Source organism: Protopterus annectens, chromosome 15.part0 (assembly GCF_019279795.1).
Source record: "Protopterus annectens isolate FY-2018-M chromosome 15.part0, PAN1.0, whole genome shotgun sequence".
In the NCBI taxonomy this organism is placed as follows: domain Eukaryota; kingdom Metazoa; phylum Chordata; order Ceratodontiformes; family Protopteridae; genus Protopterus; species Protopterus annectens.
Window position 1 is genome coordinate 140,537,443 of NC_056749.1, and position 21,749 is coordinate 140,559,191.

Genomic DNA, 21,749 nt, shown 5'->3' on the forward strand with positions numbered 1-21,749 from the left:
TCAAAAATAAAACATGAACAAATGTGAATAAAACTTAGCAAGGAATATTTTAGAAGACTTAAATTAATCCTGAAAACAGCGTTGACATCTAGGAACAAAATTCAAGCTGTAAACCAATTTGCTCTTCCTGTCCTAACATACAGTTTTTGAGTGATTGACTGGCCCCAAAAACGTTTTGGATAGACTAGATAGGAAAACAAGAAGGATGCTTCATCCTCACAAAATGATTTATAAAAATCAACATATATCAAGATTATATATTCCCTGTTCCGAAGGAGGTATGTGCCTCCTTAAAATTGATTACATGTATAGATCTGCAGTTGTGGGACTGCACACATCTGCTGACCTCACAGGACCCAAAAGCACTGAAAGTTATGAAACATGAGGAGATTAAATCTAAGATACTTCCCTGCTTAGTCTAGCAGAAGCGTATCGACATCGGGCAGGAATGGAAATCAAACCAGAAGTAGATAAAAAGCAGGCGGCAACTGAATGTGCCAAAAAACAAAAGAAAGAATATAAAGTGAAGGATCAGATGAGAAGGCAAGAAATGTGGGAAATGCATAGATGTACAGTGGATATAAAAAGTGTACACCCCCCTGTTAAAACGCCAGGTTTTTGTGATATAAAAAAATGAGACCACAATATATCATTTCAAAACTTTTCCCACCTTTAATGTGACCTATAACCTGTACAATTCAATTGAAAAACAAACAAATCTGTTAGGGGAAAAATATAAAAAATAAAAAATGTACAATAAGCTGGTTGCATAAGTGTGCACACCGTTAAACTACTACTTTGTTGAAGCACCTTTTGATTTAATTACAGCATTCAGTCTTCTTGGGTGGGAGTCTTACCAGCATGGCACATCTTGCCTTGACAGTATTTGCCCCCTCTACCTTGCAGTAGTGTTCCACATCTGTCATATTGCAAGGGCATCTCTTGTGCACAGCCCTCTTTAGGTCAGCCCACAGATTTTCTATTGGATTTAGGTCTGGGCTTTGGCTGGGCCATTCCAAAACTTTAATATTTCTTCTGGTGAAGCCATTCTTCTGTTGTTTTGGGTGTATGCTTGGGGTGATTTTCATGTTGAAAAGTGAAATTCCTCTTCATCTTCAGTTTTCTAGCAGATGCCTGAAGGTTTTGGGTCAAAAGTGACTGGTATTTGTAACTGTTCATAATTCCCTCCACCTTGACTAAAGCCCCAGTTCCAGCTGAAGAAAAGCAACCCCAAAGCATGATACTGCCACCGTGCTTCACCGTGGGGATGGTGTTCTTTTGGTGATGCAAAGTGTCGTTTTTGCTCTAAATGTACTTTTTGGAATTGTGGCCAAAAAGTTCAACCTTGGTCGCATCAAACCATAACATGGTTTCCCACATGCTTTTCGGAGACTTGATGTATTGTTTTGGAAATTTTAGCCAGGCTTGGATATTTTTCTGTGCAAGTAAAGGCTTCCGTCTTGCAACCCTACCGCATAGTCCAGACATATGGAGAATAAGGGAGATTGTTTTCACATGTAGTACACAACCAGTACTTGCCAGAAATTCCTGGAGCTGCTTCAGTGCTGCTATGGGTCGCTTGGCAGCCTCTCTGAACAGTTTTGTCTTGTCTTTTCAACAGTTTTGGATGGACATGCAGTTCATTGCAATGTTACTGTTGTACCATATTTTCTCCACTTTTAGATGACTGTCTTCACTTTGTTCCATGGTATATCCAATACTGTGAACATTTTTTTGTACCCTTCTCCTGGCTGATATCTTTGATGCTTTGTAAGATCTCTGCAAACCATGGCTTTTGCTGTAGCAGGCAACTGAGTAAATGTCAGGAAAATCCTACTAGGACAGCTCAACTTTATTTGGGGTTAATCAGAGTCTCTTTAATTGATGGCAGGTATGTACCCAAGAAGACAGAATGTTGTAATTAAATCAAAAGGTGCTTCAACAAAGTATTAGTTTAAGGGTGCGCACACTTATGCAACCAGCTTATTGTACTTTTTTTATTTTTTATATTTTTTTCCCCTAACAGATTTGTTTTTCAATTGAATTGTACAGGTTATAGATCACATTAAAGGTGTGAAAAGTTTTGAAATTATTTATTGTGGTCTCATTTTTTTATATCACAAAAACCTGGCATTTTAACAGGGATGTGTAGACTTTTTATATAAACTGTAGTTGCAAGTATAGAAAACTCCTGGAGAACCTCATGTTGATCAAGGTCGAATGCAGGAATGGTTAAGGACGGGTGAATTCAAACCAAAAGATGAAAGGTTAATATTGGCAGCACAAGGTAGTGGCCTATGCACACATTTGTTTACAAAGTCCATTGAATATGTGGGAGAAACAGACAAATGTAGGTTTTGTAAAACAAAATTGGAAAGAGGTGCATACCTCGTTGCTCATTGTGACATGCTAATGGCAGAAGGACTATATACTGAAAGGCATAATAATGTGGCAAGACTGTTGCACTGAGGATTGTGTAAACATTATTGTATTGAAGTAGCTGAAAAACACTGAAAACATGAACCACACAGCATCATAGAAAATGCAGTGTACATCACATGGGATCACCCATTACCAACAGTTCAAAAGACAGATGTGAGAAAACCGGATATAGTGGTCAATGAAAAGAAGACAAAAGTAGCATTGGTCATCGAAATCACCACACCCAGTGACTACCATGTCTTGCGTACAGAGAGAGAGACAAAGTTGTAAAATATCAGGATTGGTAGGCAGAAACGAGAGCAATGTGGAAGAAAGATACATTACATGTAACTTCGTATGAATTGCAGGAGGAATCATTACTGGGCACATTGTGGGTGCTGCAAAGAGCACTTCTAGCTGACATCAAAGATTGAAACAATACTAATTTCATGAACTTTAATTGTACTTTGATTAGGAATGGGGTCCATTCCCGTCATGGTAATAGAAACCAAGAAGATTTGGAGAAATTAAAAAAAGATGAATGGTGACATTTTTATATCTGGATAATGTACACTTCAGCTATTAGTTGTGCTAAGTAGAAGGTTTTTCTGACTACAGTTGCCACATAATGATCGAAGGTGAGGGAACTGTCAGCACAGGTACCTTGTTCCCTGACTTGCTTTTAATTTAGTAGTGGACTATTGTTTATACTGTATGTGTATTGATGGTAGGGATGGTGTAGTTAATGAAACAGTACTACACTTTTTCATGTTCAAGTCCATTTTCAGTAGACTAGGTAGTAACCAGGGGTGAGTTCTTTTCTGAATGGTTCAGGTGTCAGGCAATAATACCCAGTTTGCCCTTATCTATAGACTTAGTTAACCAGAGGTCATAGCTCTCAGTTTAGAGGAGTAAATGCCAAAAAATGAGGGGTCCCAGTACAGTGCTCCAGGGGCTCCACTGGATGCCTTCATATTTTTAGACGAGGCACCTGCCACACAAATTATGTAGGATATGTCTTTTAGCCAGTTTGTTGTTTATATTATCATATAAAGATTTATATTTAAATGCTTTAGCTAAATTAGAATGCCTGCATGATGGGGTGTGGAGTCAAATGCTATGCTAGGTCAAGGTATTCTGTGTGAACAGCATAACCACTATCGACAGCTTGTGGGATTCCTTTGAAGAAGTTAAGTAGATTTAATAGCAAGATCTCTCTTTGACTAAGCTGAACTGTTGAGGGTCTAACCTAATGAGATTTTTTGATATCATAATTGACAAGATCAACGCCCATAGCTTTGCAGATCATAAGGCTGATTAGGTCTATAATTACTGGGGGTTACTGGACGGCTGATTAGGTCTATAATTACTGGGGGTTACTGGATGGCTGTGCTAGGGCCACCTTTGTGGAGGAGCATCACCATTGTGGTGCATCAGAATAAAATCTTGGGCTAAAATTAGGTGAAGCAAAGAGAGGAGAGGTTGAGGGAGAGAAAAGTTGATGCTTTTTAGTAAACCATATATGTTAAGTCCATTGAAAGAGTTTTGTTTCTGATAGCACCTTCAGAACGTGTTCCTTAGAGGATAACAGGTAGGTGTAAGTGATTCTGGTGTATTTGGAGTTTGAATGGATATTTCAGTAAAGTTTGAACTAAATTTGTTTACTAGTATATCGGCAATGTCTTTTGGGTCAGATTCCTACTCAGTATAAATTCTCAGCATAGTTCGCTGTTGTTCCCTCGGTTCTTAATGCAGCTAAAGAAGTATGTTTAGCTCTCCTTAGTTTCTGCAGTGAGCCGAATTTCATGAGTTAATTTACTAGTCCTAATCTAGAGGATGATCAGCGGGATGGTGATCCTAACCAACTTATGTGTTCGAGACGTGGGTGCCAAGAAATTCCGCTCAAGAGCGAGAACACATTATAGCAGGTTAGGATCGGCAATGGCCATCATAGTTCTTTGTAGTACATGGAGCTTTTTATGCTCCATGTGTTACTAATTGCATAAAAAAATGCTAGAAGTTTTATCTGCTTTCAAAGGTGTAAAGTGCATTTGTTTACACTTGCTTCTCAACTGTCCAGATTTTCACAGAATGTCCAGACTTTTGCCTCGTATGCTTAAGCTGTTCCTCAAAAGTTTGTGTTTTTTTGGACAAATTACTGAGGACATAAATTTAAGTTTCAGAATTCAAAACCTTCAGAAAATGCAGGCGAACCCACATCCTGTTATTCTAGTAAATTTCTAAGTTTATAACAGGAAATCAGGGACACTTTATCAGAATGGACAGCAGGTAGAAACAAATATTTTATAATGCTGCTGTCCTTTGCTGGTCAAAACTGGCAGATTTTACTGCCTGGCCTGAGACCCAGCATTAACAACTTAAGCAGGAGGTGATTAACGTTTGTTCAGGTCGGGTCTTGTGCCACTCTAGCTCTTAACTGATTTGTCTTTTTTCAGATGATCTCCATGCTCCATGCACTACAGTGTTTTTCAGTTTATTGGTAATATTTTTGTACTTGTCTTGTTATGGTGAGTTTTGTATCTGCTGTACGATTTAAGTTCTTTTGAGCTTGTATATGACGAGTGATTTGTTTTTGAATTTCCCATTGCATTTTGCATTGGTTGGGTCTGTTTTATTCTGTTACAGAATACACTATTTTGTGAAGCTGGTTGCTGTGTCATCATTCAAGCTGGTGATGCCATAAGTGAATTTTGAGATTTCTTCAGATAATCGTATGAGGCTTGCTTTGTTGAAGTACTTGAGTTCAGTGATTAGTTTCAGAGCTTTTGATGATTTTAAAGGCAAATGTCACAAATTTATGACGTGCCTTAACTGGAGAAGGAGAGACCAGGAGTGTAGTCCATATTGACACTATATTGGAGAGGACCAACTTTAGAATATTGTGTTCTTTGGTGAGTTTATTAGCTATATGTTCCAGGAACTTTTTGTTAATTAGTCCAAAAACATCTGGGCATACCCTGCATTAGCGGTACAGGTGCTTAATTTAATTGTGGGGGTAGTTGCAGCAGCTTATAATGGAGTTCTTGTTAATGGTGAGTTCTTTCAGCGGTCTCGATATTGTACCGTTATCATCTGAGAACATGAATGGTACCTTCTAGAAGGCTGTACGTTCAGAGGTTCATAACTTTGTAGTTTGTCTTATTTGCAGTGATCTGGAGTTCTGAGAGTATTGTTTGTGTGCCTGTGGGGATCTGTCTGGAGGTGAGATTGTACCTGACAAATGTGAAGAGTCCACTGCAGTTAGCAGCAGGCCTGAATGCATGCTAGGTACAAATCCCAAGTATGGAGGGGAATGCTTTCTTTGCATTTAAAGCAAGTCTCAGTAAGTATACAAACACGGATATCATCTTCCCATTGCTGTTTGGCATTGAGAAGAGCCACCTTAATATGATCCAGTTTAGGCTTGATGAAGTTGTTTCACTGGAATGTCCATCAACTGGGCTGTATCTGAAAGAGGTACTACTGGGGAAGCAAAGGCTTTAGCCAGTATGAGGAAGCCTTTGAATGACAGGAGCAGGCCATCTCCTGTGAAGCAAGTTGGACTATTAATCTGACACATTCTAGTTCCTCCATGAATGACCCCAACTATTCAGCCATCTGTTGAAGCAAATTATATTTCCTTTGTATCTGGGCATCATTCTTGTTGGTGTAGCATTTGTGTCTACATTTATCATATGCACAGAAGGTTCTTACTTGTCTCTGTGCTCATCTGTCAGGGATTTGCTTTCTAGGTCATTCACTACCACATGGACCACACCAGAATGTCATTGTCATATTTGCCTTAGGAAAAGGTATTTAGATCCCTTCTAATGTCTGAGATCCTGGCACCTAAAAAGCAACTTACTGTAGCCCTGTCCTTTTCCGGCCTTTTGAGTAGAGAAGCCTGACAACTATGTCGCCAGTTACGAAGATACTTTTTGTTTGCAGAGTGTTTAGGAGTGAAGACTGGAAGCATAATGTCTCTTGGTGACGTAAAGCTAAAGCTGTGCATGGAGGAGATGAGTTGGAGAATTTCTGCTGCGTTCTGTTCTTGCGAGCCCTTGGTAGGCTACTTGACCTGTAGAATTAAGAACTTTAGTTAGCATCACAACTTTAAAAAAAAAATGCTCAAAGACCAACTGACTGGCTTTGCTCATGTAATTGTCCAGGATAAAACGTCACTTTTCCCTAAATTACTTCTACACACCCTATGAATCTGTTAACCCATCTGACCTCACTGTCTTCCTGTTTCTGTGCTCACTAACTACTTGCAAACAAATTCAGTCACGAGCCGTATAATTTAATTTCAGTTATAGTTATACTACCCGTGCCAAGAAATCTACTAGCTGTTATAGGTAAGACCTTTATCTAGACTGTAAGTTTTTTTACTTTATAATTTAGTTTTAGTTCTTACAACAGATCTCATTGTACTTTGAACCTTCTGCTTGATGAAATGCTATTTGCCACCATGCTTGCATACACTGCATAATTTGACCCTGCTGTAACATTTTTATACAGATTATCCTAACATTGCTGTTTGCCACCATGCTTGTATTCACTGCATAATTTGACCCTGCTATAACATTCTTATACAGATTATCCTAACATTGCTGCTTGCCACCATGCTTGCATACACTGCATAATTTGACCCTGCTATAACATTTTTATACAGATTATCCTAACATTGCTGTTTGCCACCATGCTTGCATACACTGCATAATTTGACCCTGCTGTAACATTTTTATACACATTATCCTAACATTGCTGTTTGCCACCATGCTTGTATTCACTGCATAATTTGACCCTGCTATAACATTCTTATACAGATTATCCTAACATTGCTGTTTGCCACCATGCTTGCATACACTGCATAATTTGACCCTGCTGTAACATTTTTATACAGATTATCCTAACATTGCTGTTTGCCACCATGCTTGTATTCACTGCATAATTTGACCCTGCTATAACATTCTTATACAGATTATCCTAACATTGCTGCTTGCCACCATGCTTGCATACACTGCATAATTTGACCCTGCTATAACATTTTTATACAGATTATCCAACTTGTATTTGTAATATTTTGTCTGTTTTGTATGTGGAACTTTTCTCCACAGGTCTCTGCTGCAAATGGGCTCACACTCAGTCGCACTTTCTCAGTAAACAAATGTAAAATAAATAAATACATTTTAAAGGCCTTGGCATATGACATTTTAATGTGATTTTTTTTTTTTGAGAAAGTGGGGAATGAGAGTTTGGGAGGCAAAGGATGCCTCCAGAATAGTTAAATATTTATAACGTTCACCAACAGAGATTCTGGCAGCTTGGTCTTCCTGTGTTGGAGCACAGAAGTGGTTGAATGGCTTCATACTCCCGCTGGAACTGTCATTTTTCTGCCCCCTCCCCCCACACACATACAGTTATTCATTAATGGTAGCTTCACTTCCAGCTGTAATGAAGCTGCCAGATCCTTAATTATGATGACCATGCAGCATCTGACATTACTGACAGCCCATCAGGTCAAGCCAGTACTGGTAGTCCCACAACTAAGGTAAACCGCATTGACCTTCCAGTTGCTGTTGGAGGCACCTATAAAATATTCTGTGTTTTACAGACAGAGAGATGTTCATCATTAGATTACTGCTGCAGTATTCTAAGCTATATGGGTTATAGCCTGGCAAGATAAGTCAGCCAGTTTCCAAAGATTAATGGCACCTTCCATGTGCCTTGACCATTGAAAGCCCCTTCCCCTCCCTATCCTGGCCATCCAATAAGTCTGCCTGGCATTTTTATTTTAATCTATGTTTCTCTCTCTGGAAAAAAAAATCACAACAGATTTCCTGGGTGCTGGAACTGGGTTTTGGCTGAACTGACATGCCCCATTCACATTTCCCCCTACTTAGAGGATTGGTTTTATTTTTGCAGACTCTTCTTAAAATTGCCAATAATCTCTGCTTTTTTTCAGAAATCTGTTTCAAAGTCTAACTTTTTCTTCTCAATATGAAGAAGTCCGATGTAATTCCTTCTCACAGAAGGACATTTCTAGTTTGTCTCCTAGATGCTGCCTGCTTCCTAATGATGGCTTTTCTACCTGTAGCAAAGACTATATTTTGACAATTCTAGTTTTTGTAGCTTTCTCGTCAAACTGTGACTACTGCAAGGGAGTATTTCAGGGTTTTGGAGTACATGGCTTCCACTGTCCTGATGATTTCACTAGCCAGATTACACAGTGGTTTCTCAAGACAGAATGGATCCAGCACCAGCATCTTCACTGGTTTCCAGTCCTAGTACTGAACTTTGTCAGGCAATATCTGTTATGGTGGCCAGATCAGACCATACTGAATCCAGGTCTCCCAATATCTCCCTCCATCAGACTTTGCATTGAGAAAGTTTTCCAATGGATTCAAAGTAAACGATATTTGGCACCATCTGAAGAAGAAAGTATAAATATCAAAGAAGTGATGACCTTGACAAATGCATTAAAAATTTTGAACCATTTATGGATTCCAAGACCTGTGTTGTAATGGACAACGTCACTGAGATGTGATACATAAGCAAAGGAAGGAGGGGGAATCCAAGTTTTTATACCCTTGTGCAGAGTAGCCATGATAGCCCATGAAATTGCAACTCAGTACAGTCTGTCCCTCTGGGCTATATTTATTACTTCAGAGTAGAACAGAGTGACAAGCAACTTGAGTAGATCCAGGGCAGTCCCCCCCCCCCTTTTGAATGGAAGCTACACCCTAGGGTCTTTGAAGAGATTATCCATCTGTGGGGAACTCCATATATAGACCTCTGTCTCAATTCACAGCATAAGATTCAAGATGATTCTGTTCCAGGACACCTTGCAGGAAGGTATGTAAACAAGGTCCCCATGTCTTTCCTTGCACAGGAATGTTCTTGTATGCCTTCCCACTCTCCACTGCTAACTAGAGTTCTTCTAATAGGCCAAAAGGGCTCTCCAAAGATCATTTTGATAGCTCCCTTTTGGCCCGGACAACACTGATTCTCCCTTCTCGTACAAATGTCCATAAAAATATGATAAATCTTTCCCACAGTCTGGCTCTAATCAGACTGGACATGGGATAACTGATTCTTCCTAACCCACAGAATCTTTGAATGCTTGAATTATAGAATTTTGGGCTCTCCGCCACCTTTTTAATGAGAATGTGCAGAAGGTATTCAAGGAGGCCAGAAAACCTGCCGCTACAAAGTTATAGTTAATCAGAGCGAAGAGATTTTCTAGTTGGCATCAGAAAAATAATCCGGACCCATCCCCTATCTATGTGACTTGCTCAAATCAGTCCTTCCCTACTTATTTACTAAAATTCATCTTTCTGCCATTTCTGTGTGAGCGCCTTTAAATTTCATTTTTTTTTTATTCCATTTGAAACCATTTTTGAAAGGGTGTTGCGTATCTGCCCTCCTCCGAAATAGGTGTCTCCTTCTTGTGTAATACATCATGTTTTAAGAGAAACTCACTTGCCACAGTCTGAGCAGCTCATTAAGCGGACTGTAATTTTTTGACAAAGAAAAGTGTCACTCGCTGCTCTGTGCCATTGGGCCTCACCCTTTCTCAAACAGTCATTTCCTCAGTAAGACACACCCTGTCAGGCATTATTGCTTGAATTACCATAGATGTTCAAACAGATCACTGTTGCAGAATTAGAACTCTCCCTCCAACATCCCAATCATTTTGCTGTATATTCTTTCATTCTGGATATAATCTTCTTCTCCAGAGTAGGGTTCCCATTACCTCCGGTCTCATTTTTCTTCTAGCAAATTAAAAGTTAATTTTTTGCAACTTGGACAGGTTGCTACTGTTTCTCTGCCTACTTTGCCTAGAGAGCCTACAAAACTATGACATTTGGCTCCAGTACTAAATGCCCTTGAGCCTCTTCAGACTTGTAATGCATGTGGAAAGCCCCCCAAAAGCTTTCATATACTGCCCAGACATCTGCTCCTTGGCAGAATGCATCCATATAGTTGTGCGCTACTGCAATAGTGATTTGTTTGAACATCTGTTAGGGTAAGTTTACTTACACAGCTGTACTTTCCAGAACCTGATACCCTAAAAGCTGCTCTGCTGATTTATTGCAACCTTTCTAAAGGGTTGACTGAGCCTAGGAAAGAGATGTTACTGATACCTTGGTGCTTGTGCAGTTATCACAATAGAAATAGAATAAAGAAATTGTAACTACACCTACCCCATACAGTCTAGTTGCATATCTGGTGCCCTTTGGGGTTATTTTTTTGTCATTTTTCAGTTTTCTTTTTGTTGTAAACAATGTTTGAGTATGTATTATTTTACTTTAGAATGCCTGCAAGGCCATTGAGAGAGTTTCTGAGCATGTACTGCTTTCATTCTGTAATATTAACATCTGAGTACCTTTGTCTCCTTTTTTCCTGCACTCCTACAGGAGGTTTTGGGAATATGTCATATCTGGAAGAACAAAGAAACTCCTAGGAGAGTGGTGTGACCCTCAACCTGTCTTTGGTGTGTGACAGTGGGTTATTGGACTCCTGGGACAGTACAGATACATGTCTCATATTACAGGAGTGTTGCCTAAGGCAAAAGATTTTGTTTAGGGTAATTAGTAAATCTCTAACTATGTTTATTGTGCTGTTTCCACAAATGTGATCGTTGTTGCATATTTTTTCTTTGATTCGAGGAAGAATCCCCATTGATATTTTACATTTACAACCCCTACAGCAGTTTAATTGAAAGACTTTTAGATCTTTTAGTTGTAGCTAAATTCAAGGCAAGGTCCTCAAGGTGCAGTACTCAACTGGTACGTTAATCTCTTTTCAGGTCCCACGATAGCTGTTCTGTTTAACAGTCTTCTGTTTTGCCACTAAACATAAACATTTTGAATTTGTTCCAGCTTCCTTCTAGCATTTTACCTTAGCAGGCAAATCATCGTATAGACTTCAGCTAGTATGGCCAGATTGGAAGGTGCACTGCTGAGTGACCTGTGCAGACCTCGCATGCACAATAATGAAAATGCAATTGCTTGTGATCCTGTATTATAGGGAAGTGATTAGGTTCACCTTTGTGTTGATTTCTAATGGATAGCAAAATAGATGATGGCTAGTGTCAGAATGTTTCTTAAATTAATGTGGACTGTAGTTCTTACTGTTTCTGACTTGTGCTTTCAGATTTATGAGCAAAATGTTGACATTTGTCTCCCTTTGGAGATCTAAGTATATCTGATGCAAAGCCCTTATACCTTTTATGTGACACTTCTGCTTATATTAGGGGCATTAAGCTGTGTTTTGTTGTTAAAATTTATGTTGTCTTACAGGATCACAGATTGAGTTGCTTTTGCTGACCATATTGGTCATGGTACAGACAACAGGGCACTTTTCATCTTTTTTCTTTACTTTTGGTAGGTAACAGTATTGCTTTACGCTAAATATTTCCCTTTTTGTGCCATGAAGCACTACACTTTTGCATGTTGCATTAACCCTGCAGGTGTTTCAGATCTTTGAATACATAAAGTACTTAGTGGTTTAGAGAAGTTTTAGTTGAGTGTGTGCATTAAGCACACTGATAAAATATTTGCTTTAAATAAATACAGTGCTCTGATATATCATAGGCATTTGTTTCACCTGATTGTACGTGCAAAGTGGTAAATAAATACAACTTACTGTAGATCTTGGATGTCAGATGAAACATGTAATTTATGAAACATACTGGAATTGATAGAGTAGAATAATTATGGGTTACAAGTCTATATGTTTCATCATGAGTCATGCTGCAGTGCAATGTCTGCCTTTTATTAAAGAGGACCAAGTAAAACATTTAGATAAAACATTTTAAGGCTGCATTTATTGGGTCTATATTAAATTATCGAAAGCTCCCGTGAATGAATGGCATTTCATCAGATATGCAGTTTATCGATTTTTGCTGTTGTGGGGGGCTGTGCCCCCCATTAATTATATATATATATATATATATATATATATATATATATATATATATATATACATACTAACTCCGAGATCACACTACAGTGAGGAAAGGGCAATTTTCCCGATCTTCCCTGTATCACGATCTCAATATGAACAGTTCGGTGAACATCATTTTGATGCAAGAGCACCGATAATGCCATTGCTGAACAGTCTTTTCAACAATTTAATAGGGATCCCATTTACTAAATCCCAACTTTGCAAATGGGTGACAAGTAGTGAGAATCTTTTAAATGTTTTTCACATTCACCATTCTTTGAGTAAAGGCATACTAAACTAGTAAGCTTCCCTTCTGGCAGATAAATCGTTTCTTACATGTGCTTACCATTAGTGAGAGACATTTTGGAGAATATGACTCTGAGATTGTTTACTTATTTTTCTTGTGTTGATACTGTAATTGTCTTTTTCTGTTTAAAGTCAGCTTTGCGGTTTGCTACATTGGATCTTAGGAACAGATTGTGTTGTGGATGTAATGAGTGAATTTCAGTTCAGCAGATGCAGTTTATTTATTGCCTCTCGTGTGCTGCTGATTTTTCACGCGTCTTCCTCATTGCGTAGTTCTTTTTTTAGATTGCGAATTTGGAGATCATGCAAACATGTAGAAGGGAAACTTTGTTAGATACTACCAACTGTTTCCCTTTCTTCATGTTGGTATGATCTCTTAGTATAGCTAAGCAACCAGGGGTGTGGGGGCCTTAATCCCTGGCAGTTGTTTTATATCAGTTTGTCTGTACAGATAATCTTTGTGGTCATTCAGTGAGTGGATTCCTTCAGCACTTGTGGTCATTTGTACTGTTCAGCTCAAGAAGGCTCTTAGTGCCCTTATCGAGCCTTACTGAATGTGGTGAATTCAAGAGCGCATTAAATGTCACAATATTTTTAGGAATGTGCTGTAAATCTTTACTTAACAGTGAAGCATTAATGGCGTGTCATGGAGGGCCATTGCAGTCAGGTTAAATTAAAATTCCGGTTGTGTAGCACTGTTGTAAGAGTGCGCAACACTACTCCAAAAAACTGTACAAAAACTGTACAAGTGACGTAAAAGTATGAGAAACATTGCCCACCACTGAAGATAACATAATACAATCAGACAGATACATATTTAATGGGTATACTGGTAGGTTATAGTATTTGATTTAAGCAGCAGTTCTGCTATTTTGTACACAAAATAGCAGAAGATGTCTACGTTCATGCTCAACCTGTATTGATATTAGCAAGTAAAAGAACTGATTTCATCACAGTCAATGACTCGAGAAAATGTTTACGGTACGGAATTGTACAACTATTGCAAGCACATTTATAGTGTTTAAGGGATTTGAGAAACCTAAAGCAAAAGTTGTGACAGTTTTGTTCACTTAATATGCGTGATGTTGTGTAGCTTTTGGTTGAACTGGTGGAATATCATTGTAGAAATAAAAACCAGCAAGAGCTGAAAACTCCATCATGCAATAGCAAAAAAAATTAAAGATTTAAAGTGAAGTAATATGATGCGAGATTTGATAACTGAAATGTGTGCTCCCTAGACATCAGGAGGAGGAGAAGAACCTGTCTTATTATTTTATGACCTTTTGCATGTCATGCACTAAAATTACCTGAACTTGGAATTTAAAAATGCTAAATCAATTAGAACAGAATAGAGTTTTTTATTTTAAAGTGACAAGGTGCAGGTCATTTAAGATGAGGCACAGAATTGTCAATTCATTGAACAAATTAGCGGTCTTAAATAATTCTCAGACTTTTGATTAAATTTAGACTGAATAGTTGAAATTAAGATTGCACTGTAAATTGTCACCATTAAAACAAGATGACTTTTGTTAGAGTGATACATACCTTTTCAACACTTTTAATGTGTTTTGTATTTTTCATATCTGTATTAGTACTATATATAGTTGGATGGCACTGGAATGTTTTGCTTTCCTACCAGGGAAAGAAGTGGAATGAAGGTGTTTTTTGGACAAATAAGGTATAGGAAAAGAATGTGGCATGTAATCAGATCTAGTATTATTAAACCCACTGAAGATGAATGCTAATGTCTTTAAATTTGAACATGGATGCCACGTTTGGCAGAAGTGCAGCTTTGATGAGTAGGGGGCTGTTAATATTTACACTTGTTTTTTTTCTGTTTCATTGGTTGTATATTACTTTTTATGAAATACAGGTGCAACAAGTTTACTTTTAATGCAGCAAACCTCTTATGAAAACACGATCGATTTGGAGATATTTGCACTTAGTGAGTGGTTGTGTTGCCATGAACTTGTTATATTTATGTAAAGAGTGTGAAAGGTAAAAGAAGCTTGACTTCTTGCAGACTTTTATTTTTTTGAAAACTGAGGTTTCTACTTTCTTTTATTAATGTAAGCACTCATGGACTCTGTTTTCGTAGAGTCTGGATTGTTTGACACAAGTCCTTATATGTATTGTCTGCTGAAGGACTGTTTGTGTTACAAATAGAAGTAGGAACTTCACCCCAGAGATCACCTCTGTGGCTCTGCTCGACAGGGGCACAGGAAAATAATTTTCTTGGGTGGTGAAAGCCAGGGTACCTTTTTGGCTAGGTTTATATAGGCCCTAGGGCCAATAGCCTAGAACCTACCTATGAACAAATGACAGAATGGGCTGTATGGATGTGTAGGCAGTGTATGCTAAGGTTCTCTATGGATGCATGTTCTGTTAAGTAATTGTTGATGCAATGATCGGTATTTGTTTTTGTGCATAAGGGGACAGATTGCAGAAGAGATGTCTTGGAAACTTCAGTTGGATTTCCAGAATTTCACCATATATATAGTCTGATTGTATGTTGAACATAAAAGAAATGAACTAGGCAAAATATTCATGGCAGCCCCAAAAGTAGATTACATTTTTGAGTCGTACCCAAAAAACAAAGGTTTAGTATTTGCTAGCACATTGAGATATTGATTCTGGAGAGGCTGTACTGAGAGAGGCTCACTGCAAGTACCTTAGGTCTGTACCACAGCAGATGAAATCTTTTACAAGAATTCTCACTTGAAGAAACTGATGCTATTTGCAGATGTCATGAAGTTGAGGACATAGTATGTACATTTACTGGGACTGTGCGGAGATACAGGAATAAGCACAGGGCAGTGGTAACAATGCATGCATTGTAAATAAAAGTACTATACTGGCATGAAAAAATTGACTTTTAAGAGATAGTGGATGGACATTATGTAAGTCCTTGACTTGTGATGTGATGTCATCGATGAGAAACTTTGAAGCAAGAGTAACAACAGCTAAAACAATACAGGTAGACTCTTTTTAGAAAAGGTATGTACAGGTGGAAGCACTGTAAAGAGGTTTAGTTGTTAGTGTCAGTGGCTCAAGAAGGTAGCACACTCATCTTTGGTATCGGAAGACCAATAAGCTGTGTGGTCTCTTCCCACTCCAGGTGGCTGGATTGCTGAAACTACACGTCTGCATTAGGGGGCTGCATCCCAGGAATGAGGGTTTTGTAATGGCCTTAAACCCACCCCAGGGGGATGGAGAAGGAATGTATGGCCCGTGTCAAAGCAGAGGCCCATAACACCTTTTTGATGTGAGCTCATGCTTCAGCACACCTGTGTTGTAGGTGACTTAGTTGAGCCTAACACCTGCCCCCAGACTGCATTTGCACTCCCACCACACTTCCTCCAGTATGAGCATGACCGCCCTCACTTGCTGCTTCATCAGGTATCCAAGTCACTAACCAAACTTTGGTCACTTGGTCTGTAATCAAGGCTTTAGCCATGTATGCCACTTGTGTTATCACATGAAGGTACCACATTGTCAACAGAGGTCCATATAATCGAAGCTTTGATTTTTACTGCAATACTGTCTGGGAAAAAAAATAATAAAAAAAGTGTTTCTGAACTTTGATTTTGGAGAAAACTTGCAAATTTAATGGACTCCATAAAGATCAAATAATAGTACTTAAGGGAGTAAATAAAAACTGTTCATTGGAAGGTCTATTTATACAAACTAAAACTCAAAACCTTTTACCTTGTAATCCAAATACAGGCATGAAGGCCATGGAACCATAGACATGTATAGATAACATTAATGAAATAATGAGCTAAGGAACGTGAATTTACAAGCAGTTAAATGAGTACTAGCAGAGAGACAGGCCTGCTGTGCTAAAGGCCTTGAGGTCATAGAGAGTCTGACTTGTCCTTTCAACAACAGTAATATAAAAACAGACATAATTAATGTAAAAATGTGTTTCTGCTTCTTTACAGTGAATTTGGTGGGTCTATCTCATAGGAACCGTGGTTACTTTCTTCATAAATTACCTCCAAATTGTATTTGTCCCTTTTCCATACTCTGCTACCATATATTATTGACCTTGTGTGTACATATGTGTTTGCATACGTGTCATAGTGTATGCCTGCCATGTTCTGGTGTTGTCGAGTACAGGATAGCTGTGTTTTATCAACCTGTGAAACTAAGTTTTTTCCTTTAACAGATGTCATCGTGTCTGTATATATTACAATCCACATCTCATAGCATTATATTCATCAAGTTTTATGGGTATTTGTATTGGCAAGTATTGCCTGTAATGTTTTATTGTAGATGATTTAATTTTGCATTTTCTACTTCTGCTGTTAACTGTTATCAACTAATTCTCTCATTTATTATGTAGAGACATTAGAGCTTGCATCTTCATTATTAAACAGTTATTTTGTCAGTTTGTTGAAATGCAGATATTGCTATCTTCTAAGATCAGCAACTGATTGACATTTATATGTGGAGCAAAGGTTGAGGGGATTGTGGAATATATACTGCCTAAATTCAGTGTTGCCATTGTATATAAAGCTGCACATTCAAATTCCTACAAAATGCATATAAATCATTTATTACATTAATCCAGTTAACATCACTATAAGAATAAAAGTTCCTTTTTCAAAAAGAGATTTATTAACCTCTTTTAAAACATAATTTGATGCATTAATAGTCAGAGATAGATCCTGCGGTAGAATAATATCAGTCATAGCATTCTCTGTTTCTGCATTTTGTTCGCTCTTGTTTAAGTGGTTTCTGTCTGCCATCCATTCTTCTTCACTTTGTCTTAAACTTTTTTGAATGTTTGAAATTTGGGGGAATATGTCAGCAGCAGAGGGTGTAGGAGTTAGTTATTTGCTCTCTAGGTTGATTGCTATTTGAATTAATAAGTATAACATTCCACTAGCAGTATGGTTCTTTTAAAATGTGCCTTTGATAGCTTTCAAGAATATTTAATGTCTTCTGTGGTGTAATTTAGAACTCTCTCCACAATAATTAATTTCATTGTCAGTGCTGTAAAACGTAGAATCAAAGTACACTTTATTGTTTCAAGTGTGTATCGGAGGACTGTTTTTTTCTGCACTACTTGATATAACTGGCATTATAATCACTATTGTCTTCTACACATTTAAGAGTTTTTAGTGTCGGTATTAGTTTCATGTTGCTATACACTTCGTTTAATCATTTAAAAACATATTAATCATTGGAAGTTCAAGGCACTGAATCTTGTAAACATTATGCCTTGTCATTACCACCCCAGGCTGGTTCAGTCAAGCCAGGGCTGACTTTAACAATACCCATCCAATTATCCAGGTCACATTTGAAAGAAGATATCTTACTGTTTTATCTGAAGAGGAAGGGCTAAATGCAGGTGTATAGGGAAGTGCTTTGTAGGTGTTTAATCTCTGTTTCAGTGATTACACATATATAGATGCCTTCCAGTAGCAGGAGGGTCTCAAGGTCTGACAGATTGCTGTTTAGACTTCCGGCATTGAGTATAACCACCGTAATTTGATCCCTGTTTTGTTATTGATAGATTTGCTACATTGCAATATTTCCTTACCTGAACTCCCTAAAAAAGGCTGTACAGGAGCAGCAAAATCTTTAGCTAGTATGCTGAAAGTGTTGGAGTGTGGCAGACAAATCTTATTCTGTGATTTCAGAAATCTGAGTCCGTCACTTATGCTGCATTAACTGCATTAAGTAAATACACAGCTTGAGTTTCTATGTGATTGCACAACATCAGAACCTTGTATACAGTATCACTGTAGCAGCTGTGGACTAAGGTACACAAGGTAGTGCCACTAGGGGCTGCAGTGAGTTTCTTAATGCATAGGTTGCTGTACCTGTACATTAAAATCCATAGAAAAGTGAAAATCCTCAAGGGCCCCTCTAGTCTTGTGCATGTAAGTTGACTCGGGGTAGGACTGCAAATGCACATAGTCCCTCTTGTTCACTACTTGATGTTCATCATGCATACAGCTGCCGTCATAACAGATGGGTTCTCTGCCGTCAGGCGGGTCCTCGGTCGGCTGAATTCCAAAGTCTAGGTCCGGCGTCGGTTGTCGTCACTTCTTCCCTGACGTCAGTGCGACGGGGGTATAAAAGAACCAGCCGACGCCATTTTCTTCAGTCTTTCTTGCTGCGTGGTGCCCGAAGCAGAAACAGTTCGCAAGTGCCGGTCGGCCAGCTCCTGAGATTATGAATATCTGCAACCGAAGTCTTCTTTAAAGCTAAGTACCCCGTTGTGGAAACATTTCTGGCCTCAGACCGATGTCAGACAAAGTTAATAATTGCATTTTATGTGGGAAGCAAATACGGCATAAGGATTTTCATACCCTCTGCATTCCTTCCTTAGGCCCAGACCACGACGTCTCGGCCTGTCATTTTTGTGCTACATTCAACAAACGCACCATTAAGCGTCGGGCGGAGTTCGCCCAGCACTTTTTTGGCAAAAAATTTAACTACATAATGTCGTCGGATACTCCGACTCCAGTTTTGACTAAAAAACGCAAAGATAAGGACCGACACACGAGGTCTGCAGCCTCTACCAACACCACACCAAAGCCGACTACAGGTGGTCCGGTTCTCAGCGAGGCGCCTATGCAGCCCCTGACTACTGACGACACTTCATTGACGGTGTCTTCTGTACCCGAGTCGCAGGCTCTTCGGCCCACACCCCGACTACAGATACCGAAGCCACTCTTGGCGGTGAAACTGAGTTTAGACAGGTATGCCTCCTCTCAAGGTGTCTTCAGGCCTTCCTCTTCTTTTCCCATCAAGGCTTTCACTAAGTCGAAGACAGCCATGCATTCTAAAAAACAAACCCCACAGAGCCCTTCTCAAGGCCTAAAAAGCAGATGCTCAAAATGGCTGAGGACTTAATTACTCTTATCAGGGGTTCCCAACCCCCCCCCCCCCCGGAAAAAAGGCCCAGAGTGGAGGAAGAATCCCCCTCCTCGGACCAGGCCTCCATTATTTCAGAACATTCTGATGACCAGGAACTTTCATACTCCCCTTTTGAAGATTCTGATGCAGAGGAGTCCATTCCTTCTGCCCCCCCCCCCCCGAGGATTACTCTTTTGGGGAAACCTTGCATACCTTGAGGGAACACTTCCATTGGGAAGGCCAAGAGTACTCAGACTCCAAGAAAAGGCTTAGGGATTTTCTCTTGCTCCCTCAGCACAGGCCTCTGGCTATACCTCCTGTCTTAGATATCCTTGATGATGTGTATTTGGAGTCCTGCCTCAACCCAGATTCTTTGCCCTCAGCTCCAGTCAAGCCTGATGAGTATTACCGGGTTCCTGACTCTCACCAATTCCTATACAAAAGCCATGCGGCTGACCCAGAAACTATCTCACAGGGCCCCAAGGGATTTAAGGCCTCCACTACTAAAAATCCATTACCTTCAGAGAGGGATTCCAGAGCTTTAGAAAGGTGGGGGAAAAAGGTATATACCTCGGCCACCTTATCCATGAGGGCATTAAACTGCCAGTTCCATATGTTAAAGTACCAACAGTTTCTGTTATCACAGTTGAGAAGCAAAATATCATAACCTGAACAACCAGACTTGAAGGAGTTGCAGGATTTGATACATAGTGCAGAGCAAGTAGGTAAACATACCTTGCGATGTGGTTTTGATGCTTTAGAAGCCTCATGTAGAGCTGCTGTTACAGGATCAGTCATACGTAGACATGCTTGGCTTAAAGAGCAAACCTTACCAGATCATGTCAAAGCTAAATTACTGGATGCACCTCTGCAAAAAGATGTATTGTTTGGTGTTAAAGCTGAGGAGGTATTAAAGAAAATGGAGGAAAAGGCAAAATCAATGCAAACAGTGAAAGATTTCCTACAGGTACAACCTCCACGTTTCAGTAGAAATTGGCCTTCAAAAAATTGGTCCTTTCCAGCCACGGACAGACCCCAAAGAGGTAGATACAGGCGCCCTAGGGGTAGAGGGCAATCTCAAGGATCGTTTAGAGGCAGACAATGGCAAGCACCTACCCAAAGAGGTAGTGAGGATAGTTCACAGCCATTCAGAAAGCAGAACCAATGACTTTCCCCTTTGCATGCCAAGCAAGGCTCAAATGGCAGCACCTTTAGGCGGGAAACTGGCATTATTTTCAAAAAATTGGCATATTGTCACAAAAGACAAATGGATCCTGGACATTATAGGCAGAGGCTACAGATTCCACTTTCACATCCTTCCAAAAATGAGAGGCATGCCAAACCTGCCACACAATCAAAGGGCAGAGGCACAAAAACAAATTTCAGATCTCATGGACATGAAAGCTATTCAAGAGGTACCTGCACAAGAACAGGGTCAAGGTTTTTATTCCTGACTATTCCTGGTACCAAGGAAGGGCAAAGATTGGAGACCTATTTTGGACCTATCCATCCTAAACACTTTTTTACTCGTGCCAAAATTCAAGATGCTCACATTACAGCAGCTTCTTCCCATGCTGGGCAAGGAGTCTTGGCTGGTAACATTGGACCTCAAGGAGGCATACCTGCATGTCCCAGTCAGACAAGTTTGCAGAAGATACCTCAGATTTCTTGCAGGTTCAAAACATTATCAATTCTCTGCATTGCCCTTTGGCTTATCTACTACGCCCAGAGTGTTCACGAAATGCCTGGCATCAGTAATTGCCTACTGCAGACTGCAAGGGATACAAATATACCCATATCTGGACGATTGCCTGATCCAAGCGGATAGCAAGCACATACTTCTGAAACATCTGGCTTTTGTAATAAAGTTGTTGAATTCCCTGGGATACACAGTCAACAAAAACAAATCAAGGCTACTACCATCTCAAACAATAATTTTCCTGGGTGCCAACTTGGATACAAACACCCAAATGGCCTACCTCATGCCAGAGAAGCAAGGGCAACTAACTCAATACTTCAGAAAAATGGCAACTTTCACCAGGCTGACTGCAAGGAAAATCCTGCAGGCTCTGGGATTCATGGCATCTTGCATCCTACTAATCACATGTGCAAAGCTGCATATGAGGAAACTTCAATGGTACCTGAAAAACCTATGGTCTCAGCACAGCCACAGCTTGGAAACAATAATACCACTA

The 21,749-nt window shown here is 39.4% G+C and overlaps 1 protein-coding gene across 2 annotated transcripts in view; it reads left to right on the forward strand.

The window, feature by feature from the left end:
* DIAPH2 (diaphanous related formin 2) overlaps nucleotides 1–21,749 on the forward strand; it is a 5,354,951-nt gene that overhangs the window by 2,062,212 nt on the left and 3,270,990 nt on the right. The window lies entirely within an intron of this gene.